This window comes from Poecilia formosa, unplaced genomic scaffold (genome assembly GCF_000485575.1).
Source record: "Poecilia formosa unplaced genomic scaffold, Poecilia_formosa-5.1.2 Scaffold9, whole genome shotgun sequence".
Taxonomy (NCBI): Eukaryota; Metazoa; Chordata; class Actinopteri; order Cyprinodontiformes; family Poeciliidae; genus Poecilia; species Poecilia formosa.
The window spans coordinates 3,046,199-3,063,493 of NW_006799948.1; the positions used below are offsets into that span (position 1 = coordinate 3,046,199).

At 39.4% G+C, this 17,295-nt stretch overlaps 1 long non-coding RNA gene across 1 annotated transcript; it reads right to left on the reverse strand.

Annotated features, from left to right (window-relative positions):
• Positions 1 to 455: 455 nt before the first annotated feature.
• Positions 456 to 15,863, reverse strand: LOC107834048 (uncharacterized). Its single transcript, XR_001659833.1, has 3 exons — positions 15,765 to 15,863; positions 15,650 to 15,682; positions 456 to 3,723 (listed from the first exon to the last, which is right to left on the reverse strand). It is a non-coding gene; the product is annotated as an uncharacterized LOC107834048 (long non-coding RNA).
• Positions 15,864 to 17,295: the final 1,432 nt, after the last annotated feature.

Sequence of the window (17,295 nt, forward strand, 5' to 3'; positions counted from 1 at the left end):
TTTTCTTCTTTATGACGCTTTTTACTTCTGTTCGACTCACTTTTACAATCATTACAACTAAAATGTGTACTGTAGACTGACTCCTTTGCAACTTTATCTGCCGTTTCGTGTCCTCTTCAATACCAACATGAGCTGGTATCCATCTAAATAAGACAATTAATCCCATATGTTTGATTCTAAACAGTGTTCATTATATTTCCATCAAAATGTCTGGTCAGGAATACTCAGGAATACTGTACGTTGTACGACTGATCCAAATATTTTCTTTGATACATCTGTATATATTTTTAATACATACATAGTATTTCTCTGATTTTCTTCCTATTTTTTTAATGGTGGTTGGCAAACAACAGCATCATGTTTGGATCATTATTCTATAAACTCTAAAACAAACAAGGAAACACACACACACACACACACACACACACACACACACACACACACAGTCACAAATCAACCTTTATTAAAAGTATAAGGTTAACATAAAACCCCTTGTTGGTTAAACCGTTGTGTAAATTTGACAAATGTCAGTTTTGCTGAACTCATTTATAGCTTTCAAATCTAAATGTGCTCATGTAAAAGTGGTCACTTAACATGAGTTTTCTTTTGAATTAAGACATCCTCGACTTTTCTGTTTCAACATTAGCAGGCGCTCGGTGAAAGGCTTGTTATAGTAGACAGCACTGCCTACTTTTTTTCTGAGAAATGAGTCAAATCACAGTACTGAAAAAGGAACAAGTTTATGCTGAGGACAACAGGCTGATATAAAAGTAAAACTGTACAAAATGCAGAAACATTGTGGGCTCCATATATGTAACTCCAAGAATTTTATAGCCTTATGTTTTCCATTAGCTAATTGCTCTGACGAGAAAATGTCACATGCTCCGTTTTAAGTTTGCACTTGTTTCACACGGAAAGATCGGTGGTGCCAAGCTCCTCGACAGTTTTGAAATGAAACTCTTGAGATGGTAGAAATCCCAATTGGTCTTGTCCCTTGCAAACTAGTAGCTACTTACTGCAGGTCAGATATTAACTCACAATGTCAGACCTCACTTCAAAAATTCTAATTATGTCAAACTGATTGTTTGAAATTTTAGGCTGGAAAGACCAATTTAAGTCCTCTTGTGCACTACATATTTATTTTAACTCTAATTGCCTTCGCTGATATCTTCCACGAAACAAAGCAGCTGCCCTCGCAGATTGTACAAACGAACTCAGGCAGCGACTGGAGACAAAAATCGATTTGATGACTAATTTTGTGCAGTGGCGTGGACACGGGAAAGGAGTGACACACTCACTCTTGAATTGCATTGGAAAGAGGCGGTGTTTATGTGTCCTGTCGGCAGCAATGGAGAGGGAAAACATTACATCACAGCACATTTCAAAGCAATCAGAGGCGCTTTGATGAAGCCAGCGTGCTAAATTATTGTCCTGTCTTTCTTTAAACAGATCTCTGCTGCTGAGATAACACGGCTGGACCAGCGGAGAGCCGAATACGAAAAACAAACAAGAAAAAAAACAAAACGTGGAGATCTGAAAACACGTCCGTCGTTTCCTTGTGACTTGTACGCCATTTGGCCGTGCACCAAGATCAGACGCAGCTTCCAAAACGATATATTACCATTCAACTCTACAAACCAGTAATCTCACGAGGTTGCTTTCCACCTGATCTGGCAAATGATCTGGGTTCAAAAGACGGATTTCTAATGATTTTTACCTCTAAACTACAACGCAAGGCCTTTTGAAAGAGATAAAGATGAGAGAGGTTGTAAATAATTTTTAAAAAATGAAAGGCTGAAATCTTAATTTGTTTGCCCCACATCGGGAGAAGTTTTGATAAGGCTTTCATTTCTCTGCCGCAATTAAATTTGGCAATTTAAGAGAGGAAATGATAGCAAGGATCCAAAAGGCCTGCTGGTATCAGCATGGCACACAGACAAATGGCATGCTTCCTTTAAAAAAAAAATAAAAAAAATCCAGCAGATCGAGGATGGTTTGACTAACAGGGAACATACAAGCACCTCCCATTAGAGTGATGTAGAGACAAGGCTTTCTGAGCAAGATGAAGGCAGGATTCAGAGGTGAAGGTTTATAAATTCAGGGATCAGGAAGAATAAGAGTCAGAAAAAAAGAGGTGATAAAATGAGTCACTACAGAAAAGGCCCTAGCGCTTTGCCTTCAGATTATCCTCGGTTCTTTCTGTGCTTGTTTGCCGATACGATCTGCTCTACAACTCCCTCTTGGGCAGCTTTTAGGTTCAGCAGTAGCTTTAAAATGTGCATAAAGCGGTGGTGCTAGAGACCTGTGGGAAAGCCGACTTAAACGTCTTCCCTATGCAATATAAATCAGTGCTGGTCTATGCGAGCAAGCGCGGCTATATTTAGGGGGAAGAGTCTTCTCCCTCGATTATAAAAAAATGAGCACAACAATTAACATTTTAAAGGTATGCCTGCAAAGAAAACCGGCTCGCTGTCCCCCAGCACAGCACAAATGGCACAGCATCCCGCCCTGCAGTTGGATGCCAGCTTTGTTTACTGCATATCTGAGGAGTTTGACACAGTTTGGGTGGAACACATTCTTAAGGTTCAAGCGTAATTCCTCGGGGGAGGAGAGGGGGAGAAAAGAAAAAAAAAAGAAGTAAGATTATGAGAAAATGATGAAAAACCGAGCAACATGCTGCAGGAAGGCAGTATTTCGCCAGTGTTTCAGTGCAAGTAAGCAACAAAAAAATAAATAAATAAATAAAATATGTTGCACATTTCAATCAAGAGTTGTCAAGAGTGTGGGTCCAGGAATGACAGAAACATGAAGGTTGAGGAAGTGATTTGACTCAGATTGTGTGCAATTGCAAGTAAACAGCTGAAGATATAGAAGTCTGAAAAGCTACAAGAGACCCGCCATAATTTTTTTCCCACGTTCTTGCAAACATTGACGCTTTATAATGAGATATTAACATGTAGGCAGCCAAAAAAGTATCTGTTGGGTGCAGAATTAACATTTTAGATGGTTTTTGGTATCAATCAATGAAATCCAGTGTAAAAAACTGTATTCAAAAATCAAATAATTAGTTTATAGTAAAAAAAAAGCTAATCTATAATATTTGCATAGGCCAGAATTACAATCAAGTTCACCTTCTGACAAGACAAAAACCCTTAACATGCACCCAGAGCGACAGTGGAATGGTTGTGATTGAAGCACATTTATGTCTTAAAATGGCCTAGTCAAAGTCCAGATATAAATCCAAATGGAAACCTGTGGCAGCCATTGAAAACTGCTGTTCAAACGCTCTCCGTTTCATGAAATTTGAGGAATCGTGATGAGGAGACTTGGCAAACACTTCAGTCTTTGCACGTTTAAAGGGTGGCAGAGACAAAACAGTAAAAAGTAGCTGCAACCGAAATGGCGCTAAAGAGGAAGACACCAAAATGCTCAAGGGTGGAGGACGGTTTTTGAAAAGTTCAGTACATTATATTCTGCGGCGTGCCGTCACAGCACCACAGTCCCAAAGAAACAGAGGTACACTAAAGAGAGAAGCCAAATGTACCATCACGCTCGTAAGAGTGAGACCAAAGGCAGGATCCACCTTTTGTTCTCTTTCAGGCGGAAAGCCAGCCTGCTCACATCCAGAGCCAATTCTCATCACCGCCGCCATCTCCAACGCTCCTCAGATGGTTGCAGTGAGTGCTTGTTCCTCCGGGACGTTGCTTACCCTCACCTCTAAATCTGTTAAATGATAAAACACAGAACTCTAAGCATGTTCGAAGGTCAAAGCAAATCGTAGCTAAATAGGCTCTTCAATGGGCTTCTCCCTTTTTTTTTTCTTTTTTTTTTTATGAAGATTTGTCGCTTCAACTTCAATTTGACGTGTACGAAGCTTTGAGAGACATGAAATACCACAAGTGCCTCATGGGCGCTGTAAAGTAACACAAAACGGCAGTGTGTGTTCACTCGCGCTGCCATTTGTCAGAAAGGCCTTGCAGAACAATAACACTGTATAAAAACACATGGCTGGGCTCGCAGTCAATCGTGCTCGTGGCCTCGCTGGATGGCGTTCCGTGACAATGCCATTCACACGGCCCGAGACGGCGGGCAGAAGGCTTTCTTTTGTGGACCTGCCAAAGGATGTCATTGTACCATCGGTATCAAATTAAACCGCTCGTGTTCTCGTCCCCTCGTGGCTTACTGTTGCAGACACCGATACTTGTGTCTGCAACAATAAGCATTACCGCCGTCGTTTGCTGCCCAGAACAGTAAGACCAGAGTGACAGATGAAAGCCCACCAGCCACTGCGTTCCATTTGTAAGCTAAGTGCGCAACCAATGGCTAAAGTCTCACTTGTAATCATCGTCTCTGTCAGATAAGTGGCAGAGATTTAAAGTGTGCTGTTTTTTTTTGTTTTTGTTTGTTTTTTTCAGTTTAGACAAACAGTAAATTCTCGTGCTGCACGAATTAAGGAAGTTGGGAGTAGAGTGACATTTTGGGGTAGCAGATAATAATGGGTCTAACTTGTCTCCTGCGCCTGAACATCGGATCTACGCCAAGCTAGCTGCAGTCCCACGTTGGGAAAACTGATTCCCAAACAAGGTGTTCTCCTCTCACTCACTGTAGACCCAACTGAAGGCCAGGGTGGAGTTGTTAATGGAGGTTCATCAGATTAGCTTGATACAAAGTAGCGTTTCCTTAAAAATCGATCCAGTTACTGTGACTGATTCCAGGAGGTGTGTTTTCTCTGTTACCAATGCCACAGATACACATTAAATGTTGTAGTCACCCTTAAAAATGTGACTAAAACGTATATATAATCAAATCAAATAAAACATTTTTTTAAAAATGCCCTTTGCCTTATTTCGGCTGTGATTAGAGAAAACTGTTTAAACTACATTTTAAGTCAGTGCAGACATATTTTTCTACTTTGGGAGTAGCAGGTCCAGGAGTTTAACCAAAACATCTGTGATTTTGTTTTTTTGTCCAACGTTTTTGTCATTTTCTGAATGACGATCTATTTTTCATGACTACATTTAAAGAGTTGGGAAGTAGACAAACCAGTAAATTGAGACTCTTTGCTTTTGTGCATGAATATTTTACAAACAATATATGCTTAGTAACTATATTGGATGTTGAGTACAAGGCTGATGAGAGACCTCAAACTCCAGGGTGTGCTCTTGTATTTCCAACTAAATTTGAAATTGTAACTTCCTAGAAGAAAAAGAGCATTTTATACCAATTATACCAATGCTGCTGCCTAATTGAAAATTAAATGAATGATTGTGAAGAAGGTTATGTTAGAACTAGTTCTTGTAAATTGAGTACTTGCAGAATAAAACCAAGTCGGTGGTGATAATGGTGAAAAACCAGATATCTTCACTATTCTGGGGAAAGAAAGCTATCTTAAAACTTAAAAGGCACGTTCTAATGTTTCAATGAAGCCTGAAGAGCATCAGTCTTTTCTAGTTATTAATCCACATATGTGGTTTTGATAGCATGACAAAGTGATTCAAAAAATACCACATGTAGAGCAGTCTGCAGAGTAAAAATATCAAAAAAAAAAAGAAAAAAGAAAAGAATAATGAGTAAACAAAACGAAACCCCAAGACAAAACAAAAATTCAGCCATTAGGAGCTGAAAGATCCTCGAGTCTTACTGGGAAGCTCGCTGTACTGTAAATATGTCCCTCTTGGTGGGAATCAGTGTAAAAGGCAGCTAGCAGCTGGTGCTTAGCGGGGTCCTGCTGGCCCAAGCACACAACCGCCTCAGCTCACTGATGAAGACAGATGGATTGGGCCACAGCCCCGACGCAGGAAACACACCCCCGAGTCTGCAGATTAGAGCCGAGCATCAGATGAAGCGCCGATAGCCCGCTGAAGCAAAGACAGCAGCAGAGCGAGCAGAGAATCGTGTTCCGCATGCACGTACCTCCATCACGTGAACTTTTGAATAAGGTCAGCTGAATGGTAATGTTCCAGTAGAGTGGTGCATGAGGAAGGGCAAATGTGTTTTTTTTTTCTAAAAGAAATCTTGAGCATCACACGGGTTTTCACAGCTTAAACTGCCTCCGTTTTTTTTGTTTTTTTTAAATCTTGCTTTAGATTGCCCCTATTATTCACACATTAACAAAGCGTCTCTTCAAATTGTTTTGGATCCACGCTAGCTGCTGCTGAGAATGCTTGGCTCCAAAAGCGAGGTAAGCCAGGTTTGGCCTCAGGAGGCAGATTTCCTCAAGGTAAAGCTTGGAAACAAATGCTCCCACGTTCCATTTTACAATTTTGCACATTTGTTGGTCATCCCAATAAAATAGATTTTTAAAAATGTGGAAAAAGTCCCGGTGCCAGTCAATTTTGCACGGCTCTGCAGCTGTAAGACAACAGGTGGTTGCATTTTGTATTTTCAGGCACAAAAAAAAAGAAAAAAAAGAAAGAAAAGCAGAAGTAGGATTTAACTGTTTTCCCATCCCAATAGATTATTGGAGCCTTGCTTACACATACAAAAGAGCAAATTACTACAAATAAATCCCAAAATACGCAATCTTTGTGGACAAACTACAACGTTCAAAGGGTAGTCCTTGCCTCACGACATTGATTGCAGTTTTAAGAAAAGCGCTGCAGACCGCCAGCATATTAACAATGGATGCCTTTTGATTGGGCTCCACTGCTTCAACAAGTTTCAAAAAAATCTAATCAAAGAGTTACCCTGACAGAAAGCTACACACACACACNTACTGTGACTGATTCCAGGTGGTGTGTTTTCTCTGTTACCAATGCCACAGATACACATTAAATGTTGTAGTCACCCTTAAAAATGTGACTAAAACGTATATATAATCAAATCAAATAAAACATTTTTTTAAAAATGCCCTTTGCCTTATTTCGGCTGTGATTAGAGAAAACTGTTTAAACTACATTTTAAGTCAGTGCAGACATATTTTTCTACTTTGGGAGTAGCAGGTCCAGGAGTTTAACCAAAACATCTGTGATTTTGGCTTTTTGTCCAACGTTTTTGTCATTTTCTGAATGACGATCTATTTTTCATGACTACATTTAAAGAGTTGGGAAGTAGACAAACCAGTAAATTGAGACTCTTTGCTTTTGTGCATGAATATTTTACAAATAATATATGCTTAGTGACTATATTGGATGTTGAGTGCAAGGCTGATGAGAGACCTCAAACTCCAGGGTGTGCTCTTGTATTTCCAACTAAATTTGAAATTGTAACTTCCTAGAAGAAAAAGAGCATTTTATACCAATTATACCAATGCTGCTGCCTAAATGAAAATTAAATGAATGTATTGTGAAGAAGGTTATGTTAGAACTAGTTCTTGTAAATTGAGTACTTGCAGAATAAAAACCAAGTCGGTGTTGATAATGGTGAAAAACCAGATATCTTCACTATTCTGGGGAAAGAAAGCTATCTTAAAACTTAAAAGGCACGTTCTAATGTTTCAATGAAGCCCGAAGAGCATTAGTCTTTTCTAGTTATTAATCCACATATGTGGTTTTGATAGCATGACAAAGAGATTAAAAAAATACCACATGTAGAGCAGTCTGCAGAGTAAAAATATCAAAAAAAAAAAGAAAAAAGAAAAGAATAATGAGCAAACAAAACGAAACCCCAAGACAAAACAAAAATTCAGCCATTAGGAGCTGAAAGATCCTCGAGTCTTACTGGGAAGCTCGCTGTACTGTAAATATGTCCCTCTTGGTGGGAATCAGTGTAAAAGGCAGCTAGCAGCTGGTGCTTAGCGGGGTCCTGCTGGCCCAAGCACACAACCGCCTCAGCTCACTGATGAAGACAGATGGATTGGGCCACAGCCCCGACGCAGGAAACACACCCCCGAGTCTGCAGATTAGAGCCGAGCATCAGATGAAGCGCCGATAGCCCGCTGAAGCAAAGACAGCAGCAGAGCGAGCAGAGAATCGTGTTCCGCATGCACGTACCTCCATCACGTGAACTTTTGAATAAGGTCAGCTGAATGGTAATGTTCCAGTAGAGTGGTGCATGAGGAAGGGCAAATGTGTTTTTTTTTTCTAAAAGAAATCTTGAGCATCACACGGGTTTTCACAGCTTAAACTGCCTCCGTTTTTTTTGTTTTTTTTAAATCTTGCTTTAGATTGCCCCTATTATTCACACATTAACAAAGCGTCTCTTCAAATTGTTTTGGATCCACGCTAGCTGCTGCTGAGAATGCTTGGCTCCAAAAGCGAGGTAAGCCAGGTTTGGCCTCAGGAGGCAGATTTCCTCAAGGTAAAGCTTGGAAACAAATGCTCCCACGTTCCATTTTACAATTTTGCACATTTGTTGGTCATCCCAATAAAATAGATTTTTAAAAATGTGGAAAAAGTCCCGGTGCCAGTCAATTTTGCACGGCTCTGCAGCTGTAAGACAACAGGTGGTTGCATTTTGTATTTTCAGGCACAAAAAAAAAGAAAAAAAAGAAAGAAAAGCAGAAGTAGGATTTAACTGTTTTCCCATCCCAATAGATTATTGGAGCCTTGCTTACACATACAAAAGAGCAAATTACTACAAATAAATCCCAAAATACGCAATCTTTGTGGACAAACTACAGCGTTCAAAGGGTAGTCCTTGCCTCACGACATTGATTGCAGTTTTAAGAAAAGCGCTGCAGACCGCCAGCATATTAACAATGGATGCCTTTTGATTGGGCTCCACTGCTTCAACAAGTTTCAAAAAAATCTAATCAAAGAGTTACCCTGACAGAAAGCTACACACACACACACACACACACACACCTCCACTTTAACAGTGTATGCCTTAAAATAAAAGTCCGCCACAATCTTTTTCTTCTACAGCAAAGAATGGAAATCATTAAGTAAGGCACGTATATAAAGAATTATAAATGAGCCAATTAGAGGCAGGATGCTGCATGAAACATTGTTCCCTCTGGATTACTGCTTGGCTGAGGCTGGCCCAGAGATGGTGGAATCGGTTCTGTCTGCAGGCCAGATCTCGGCTTTGACCTAGACTTTAACCTCTGAAATTGATTTGTGGTAAAGGTTGTACTGCAGTAACTGACAGCACACAGAATCCATCGCCTTCATGCACAGTGTGGACACTTTTCATTACAGCTGGCTGGGCTGCTCCTGTTCCCTTTTGTTACCAGCTCCGCACAGTCAGCTGATGATGTAAGCGGATATATATGTATGTATATAATTTTTTTTTTTTTTTTTTGTCAAATTAAAAGCCAGGGTGAAATAGGGATCACCAGTTTTTCATGTCAAATTTGTTAAGATGGTTGGCTTAGAGGAAAAGATAAACAGAGAAAGAGACTGAAAGACGGATGATTGGAAGATAATCTGAATAGATAGAAACTGACAGATTCACAGATGAAAATATAAATGGAATTACGAAAAATATTTTTTAGGTGACAGATATATTTGACAATAAAAAAAAAAAAGCAACCAACACGTCTCCATCTGGAATCCTTACCATACTTAGCAGGGCCAGAAAAAACTTAAACTTCCTTCTTAATGCTCACTTTAAGAAATCCTCAGAGGACGCTTTAACTTCTTTTAAAAATAATGGGACCTTAACACAAAAGTCTTGACAAACTGTGCAGGTTCAGCAGGCTCATTAAGGAGCTAATAGATAATTACGGTTCATTGATGTATTGGGTCTTTATAAGCCTTTGTTTACTGGATTGCTTACCATAAAAAAAAGTTAATTTTGACAGCCCAACCGCGAGAGAAAAAAGGTACTTTTTTTTTCTTACCTAACCCCTTCTTGTAAAGCACCTCAGGCAAAAGTAAGAAAAGATTTCTAACCAGCATGTTGTTAAGAATCTGAGCTAATGAGAGCAACAGTGGTGCAGGGAGGATAGTTTATTGATTGGTAAATCCTCTGCTGGATGTTTTACAGTTGGCTCATGTACTCTGAGTAGCAGTGTGCAGAGAGGATCATCCAGCCGGTGGATCAGGAACAAATAATGCAAAGAGAATTAAAGGCAAATTTGATGTGTAATAATGCACATACATACTCAATCAGAATCAGCGCAATCTTTTTACACTGTGAATAATACAGTTGTGACTGATCTGATCCGATACCGGTACTGAATACTGTTACACTGAGAGGTATGGTGTGGAAGGAAAGCTCACCAAAGTTAGCTGTACCATAAACAAAGGTGATTTATTAGGCCTCCTTCAGCACAGCATAGTTCACTCACAAGACAAAATGGCAGCTTTCCTATAAGTCTCTTCAGCCAGCAATCTCTTTATATACTCTTGTCCCCGCCTTCTCAATCAACTGCCCAGCCAATCAAACTCCAGCAAACATGGCTCCTTCTATAAAAGAGCCGGGTTTGAGGAGGGCCTCCTCCTTATTAGGTTCCAAGATGGCCGCTACAAGGACACACCCAAAAAGGTAACAAACATTTCACAAACAAAAGGATCACATACACACACATTATCAATTCTGAAAACTGAAATACAAATGAAGAGGTGGCCAAAAGCTATTGCTGAGAATGCATGCATTTTTTTTATTCAACATGTTGACAGTGACCAAAACCTACACTAAATGCTAACTAGATTGAAAAATGTCAGTAACGACAGATGTCAATACTGGAAAGAAAGAAAAAAAAGACGCTTTGACACAAACAGTTCTGCAATCCAAAGAAACAGAACTACAACTGAAATAGGAGGCTTAACCAAATTCATAATGGGCAAAATTATGAGAAGAATTCATATGCAAAGACCTTAAAGGCAATGGAAACCCAAAAATAATCAAAATGCAACAAACAAGTTTGAAACAGATGCGTTATTGATCCAACAGGAACATTTTTCTCAGTAAGAAAAAGTGAAAACTACTTCCCGTAGGCTGACCTAATGAAACACAGTTCAGGTGGGCGAGTCAGAGGTCAAACCACTGAAGCAGGGAGTTCAAGCTGGCATTACTGAGGTTGACCTGACCAGGCAAAACATTTCTGGCGAGCGACCTGGAGGTCACCGGATCCAACAAATAAGCCAACTTGTATGGAAAGCTCTAGAAACTAAAACCGCAAAAACGTACGGATCGTGACAGAAGCACCATTTTGTTCAGCCCAAATGTAGGCGCATGAAGTAGTCGCATTTCAGTCTGTAAAGTGATCTAATGTTACAGTATTGATGAAAGAATCAAAGGAGGTTCAAGCACCGCATTACAAATGATACAAAGGAGTGATTTTCAGCTGACGCAAATAAGAAGAATAAAATGAGGTTCTTGGCTCTGCTGCAATTATTGTGAACTTCTGTACAGTATTTGTTAGTTATCAATCAATTCTTATAGAGCGCGAATAAAAACACTTTGCTCCATCCTTTTATTTTCGAACAGATCAATTGCCCAACAGTTTTTTTTAATGGGGTAAGGATTCACACAAGAAGGAGGCAGCTGAGATGTTTGATTTTCCTCTCTTATGCACCTAAAATTACCAACACCTAACAACGCATAACCCCATTTCACACCTTCCAGGTATGAAACGGGAGCATCTACTGCAGTACGTTTCGTATCGATCGTGAAATAATTCATGCCTGCTTTGACGGTGACAGTCCGTGGTTTACAGTAATTTTCTAATTTATACATGTAGCAATCCGTAAGAAAATGTGCTTCATGTCTCCAATGTATGAGCAGAAGGTATCTTGGCATCAAGCAGCCTTGATCGGTCATATTTTATTAGATTCTAAAAGGCGCAAACCAAAACTAATTGGAAACGATTAAAATCCAAAGTTTTCAGATTAAATACATTTGAATTAAACCGTAGGTGAGATTTTAGAAACTTTATCCCTTTAAGAGTACGCTACAACAAAAAATAAACTGGTACGCCATGGTTCAGGAACATGGCTATGAAATAAATGGCAAGGCATAAGAAAATGTGGATCAGTGACTTTTTTCAAAGTGAAATTGACAAATGTATGAGATGACCAAAGGGACAAATCGACCGTAGAAACACAGGGTTAATAGTCATATTAGTTTTAGTCCAGTTGAGTCTTAACACAGACTCAACTACAGTGGCTTGCTCAAGTATTCATACTGATTGAACATAGTCCTATTCTTTGTATATTACAACCACTAACAATAAATTTCAGCCTGATTAACTCGGTCATAAACTCCATAAGACACTTTTGTCCCCACAGTCACTCTCTTGCTAGACAAAGAAAAAGCCCAAAGACTTCAGTCAGAGAACTATGAGTTGGAGGCCCTGGAGATTACGGCGGCTGTCCAGAGGAAAGTCGAGAAGCTTGGCTGGCAGAACAAAGACGGCCATTAGAGTAGCAATATAATCTCAGTTCAGCTTTTTTAAACCCATGTAAATAATTCCTTCAAAAATAAAAAAAAAAGTTAATAATAGTGGGCTCTTCTTTTTTAATGCATTGTGTTTAAATGCTAAGTATGTTTAATTTCAGCAACAAAAAAAAAAACAAAAAAACCCCAGAACAAAACAAGTTTGTTTGATTGTATGGATCATAATCTTATTGTAAATGTCAACGTCATTTAGTATTTTCCTTCCCAAAAAAAAAAGAAACAATTATCGTTGTTTTCATTGCGTTGTCTTAAAATGTTCTCTTCACACTTCAAAACGTAAAAGAAACAGCAAAAAAAAAGTAGAAAATTCAGTTTTTGCTTTTTTCATTGTGTGCATAAATAAAACAAAGAAAAACAAACCCAATTAAAAAGGAAATGGGGAAAAAAAGGAAGAGGAAAAGGATGTTTTCATTCTGTGTCCTAAAATGACCTAAATTCAATTAAATTTAAACATGTACATATATATCCCAAAGGAAAATCAAATATTATATATCTGATTCTCCAGAAATGTAAAAAATATTCCCTTTATTTTTGTTCCGACGAGTCAGTGCCTCACCACTGGTCACTGGGCAGCAGGAGCTCCCAGGGTGTCCTGGTCATATGACCTGCTGTTTGTAACACACTAATGTATACGACCTGTTATCTAGTACATTTTCCTTCTCCGCTGTTTTCTGCATTTGCTCCTCCAAATCTTAAACTTCTGGTAGAGCGGGAGCCTCCTTATCAGTCCTCCACACAGCTGCCCAGGTTTCAAGTCCAAGCCCTGGGAACGTTGCTGTATCCTCTCCCCTCCACTTCTCTCTCTACCAATTTCCTTTCTGATTGTTGCAAATAAAGGCTACAAGTGCCACAAGAAATTTGAGGAATTTGGTCATTTAAGAATGTACATGGTGGGGTTGTGTTAAAGAAAAAAAATATATATATAAAAAAAGGCAACGTTTTGATTTGTACTTAGTTTTAAAATGAGTGAAAAAAAAAGGTGAACAAAATTGCACAACAAACGTAGCTCTGTCATTAAATAAAAACAGATTCCAATATGAAATGGCTGTGAGTGGAAAGTCGGTACACCGTTTGTTTCAATAGGATTTAAGACAGAAAAAAAATCAGCCCAAGTGCAACTTATCAACATTTCTCTTTTAACCGATTATCCAATCATCCATTCCTGTAATTCACTATGGTCCAATAAACTCTTGCAAAGGCCTAATCAAAGTACAGATCCCAACTTGAGCGAAATGTTGTGACAGGATTCTAACTGAGCTGAGCAAAAAAAGTGAATTTGCATACACCTACATGGATGGAAACAACTGGGAAGAAGCGCGGACCAAAATTCCCTCACAAAGACGCGAGCGACTGAGAAAGCAAAGACCGAAAACGGCTTCGGAATTACAAAGAGTTTGTTGTACTTTATGAAGCTGCAGCCTTTTTGTGCAGAGAGCTAAGGCCAGAATTAAATATGAAAAAATATTGTAGTTTAGAACATGCTTTGTTGCCAGGATTCCACATTACAACCTGTTAGAAAAACAAGCACACGTTTTGACCTGCGGACCTCAATCATGGTGCCTCCCTCAGCATCAGTTGCTCCGGCAGCCTCCAGCTTCTCTGCCTATTTTTACATGAACTAAAGGACACAATGGTACAATTGCATTCATAAAGATACTAAGTCTTTACAAACTGGATATAAGTCACACAACACACTGATGTTGAATCAAAACAGCAGGGAGGTGTGATAGAAATCGCAGCTGATAGAAGTTAGAAACCAACTGTACCTAAAAGCAGTAGAAATAACCAGAGCTTCACTCAAACAGAGATGCAATCAATGTAAATTAACAATAAAATATCATATTGTTATTTATTTTGGTACCTGATCTAACTGTACAAAGCATGCACATTGTATTAAATGCACTTCTTTTAGTGACGTCTCAGATATTTTCCCACATTTGCAAAGGACTAAATAGATACACTAAAATATATTAAAAAATGTAGATGTCATATTGCAACAAAAACCCTGGAGTTTTCCATGGAGAAGAAAAATTCAAACTAAACTAACCACGGCAGCCACTTTATCTCTACGAAGAGCTAATGTTAGTTTCTCCCCGAAATGTCAAATTCAAAATTTTACCCAGACTTGGCCTTAACAGCGCATATTTGTCAAGACGGAAAGCAGCAATTTTGTACATCCAGCTTTTTCCAACAGTCATGCATGGTGGTGGAGGGATGATGATTTGGGCTTGTTTTGCAGACGCACATCCAGGGCATCACGCAATTTTTCACAAACGCAAGACCACTAGAGCTACGTCTTTTTGGACAAATGAGACTAAAGTGTGAAACTATTGCACAAAAAGACCTACAGCAACACATTTAGTAAACATTAATACAGGCAGACAGTCGTGTTTTGACATAAAACGTATCGACCAATATCTAAAAACAGCAGCTTTGCTGATGACGGAATGCACTGAGGATGGGGTTCAGTGTTTAGGTCACAATCATTAAATTTCTTTAGCTCCCTAAAGTAGTTTGCATGGGTTTAAAAAAAAAAAGGTTTGCTTTTATGATTTAGTAAGATTAATTAACTTCGGCAAGCAGGAGCACTCTGTTGTCTCCCAAATAATTAATAGCACCTATGTGGTGTCACCTTCTGAACTGATCTACAAATACAGGTGCAGCTTATGTTGATCGTGACCAAACAGTCTTCCAGGAGCATCGCAAATTAGCGCGGAGAAGCAAACATGCTGACCTGTTAATAACGAGGTGCCTGTAATCTATCAATGACACCCACACCTTCATTCTTGCTGATGCAACACAAGCCGTAGAAGCATGAAGCTATTAAGATGGGCTCCCGGGCTCTGATGAATTTTTTTTTTTTTTTTTTAATTTAAATCAGATCAACTCTGATAAAAAGAGATGCAACTTTCAAGAGGCTTTCCAGAGAGTTGGTTTGGGTCAAATCCAGCATTAGCTTGAGTTGATCTAAGATTGGGAGGAGAACCATGAACTTTAAAAAAAATATACCATGGTTTATGGTTTTACACAAAATTTTCAAACAAAATACATGAACCAAGTACTTTTATTATACAAAGGAAAGAAAGACATATCCCTGCTGTTACTTTATGATATAATATTTAAGGGGGTTTTGAAACGTCTGAGGTATCGTAGAAACAAAGTGTCCTTATTTGGCTTAATTCCCCATAATAATCCATTGTAAATCATTCAAAAAGTACCAACATATGTGTATTTCTACAACTAGTCATACAGCACAGTACTTTAAATCAGTTAACATCCATGTTGCATCAAACATTATAAAGCTATGATGCTTTATTGGAGTGTTATTCAACTTCGTAGTGAAATATTTGAAATACCACCTTACCATGACTTCAACTGAAGGGCCCGAGGGAGATTCCTACCAAGGAGATGAGACTCAGATCAAGGCTTACTCCATAATAAGACTTTCACAACATAACTGCAAACGCCCCTGTGAATACTTACCTTTTTGCACAGGGAAATATCGTTTTGCATCAGCCTTTTATCAGAAACCTCCTACATTGCTGAACTGCTACGATAAGGTGCCAACATCAAATGCATTGTGTATTTTGTTAAAAACAATTGGAAAAAATAAAGAGGATTAGAAACCTAACCCTCCAAGTGACTAAAACTAAAGTTCCCCATATCGCGCTAACTTCAATTTTATGCTGTTCCTGACGTAGCTTCTTTCCCATCACCGTCTCCCTTTGTTTAGCTTCCCCCTGTCCATGTTGGATAAAAAGTTAAACAGGAGAGGAACCTTAGGGGAGCAGATGAGAAAACAGTAGTCACGATTCAAGCCACATACAATTTGATGACATGACCAGAGAAATCAATAGGAATTCATTGCGAGAAACCCCCTCTGAGCTTCTCTGGCAGAACAAAAGAACAATTCGGCTTGCTGTCGAGCTGAAGCGGTAATAGCCCAGTGAAGTCATCCTCCTGGAGGAATTAAGCCATGCGTGCTCGAGCGATGCAAAATCCTTCCCATGGCTTGCCTTGTTAACACCCCATCATCACATAGACAGACACAGAATTCTGGCCCGTCTTGTATTTTAATGCAATATTAACAATGTGTGGGCAGCTGCCAGCAGGACGGAAAATACATTTAAAGACGCTTACAGTAATTGAACTCTCTTCACAACTTTGTCCCTGATCTATCTGTTGTGTTTCTTTGACTTTGTGATGATGTTTGTTGTCCAGGGTTCTCTAACGAACCTCTGAGGCCTTTGCAGCAGGTATATATATATATTTTTTTTATCAGGAAAACAACTAAGAGGTTTATGATCACTCTAGAAGAGATGTAGAAAGCCACAGCTCAAGAGGGAAAATCTCTTGATGGGATAACTACCATGCCTGTTTTCAGTGGCCATCGGATGACACACCAAGTACACCGGTCATAGGACCGGTTTTAACATCAAGAAATAATTTCCATCATGTCTTGAAATGGACCGAAACAGTCTGGAGCAGAGACAATCGTTTCTAAGCAGCTTTTCTGCTTTAATTCAAAACTTAGCTGGTTCTCAACTCAAATACAGCCCCTTCTACGGGAACAGCGCTTCGAAATCTCACCTGACCTCATGTTTATTCATGTGTGTAGGAGAAGCCGGAGAGGGGGCTTTTCACGGCCGAAACCAGCCAGCCAGAACTAAGGCGATCACCCGAGAGACGGCAAGAGCCTAACGTTTAATTTAATACACACCCTTGTAGAGAACGAGAACTAGTGACAGCAAGAGGTTAGATAAGGCCAGATGAGTAGCTTTTAACACGACTGGCCTGATGCAGCTGCCCTGGGGTCCTGTTGGGTAGAGTGCTGAATCACGAAAGCTGAGGTGGAGAGGCGGATGGAAGACAGGCACAAAACTCTGTAAACAGGACCACCTCTCGCTGACCTTTGGAGGATGAGTCAGCGGCGAAGACACATACGAAGATGAGAGATGAGAACATGTGTGGGTTGTTTTCAAAATAGTATCTCTACTCTCGTTAGGGATA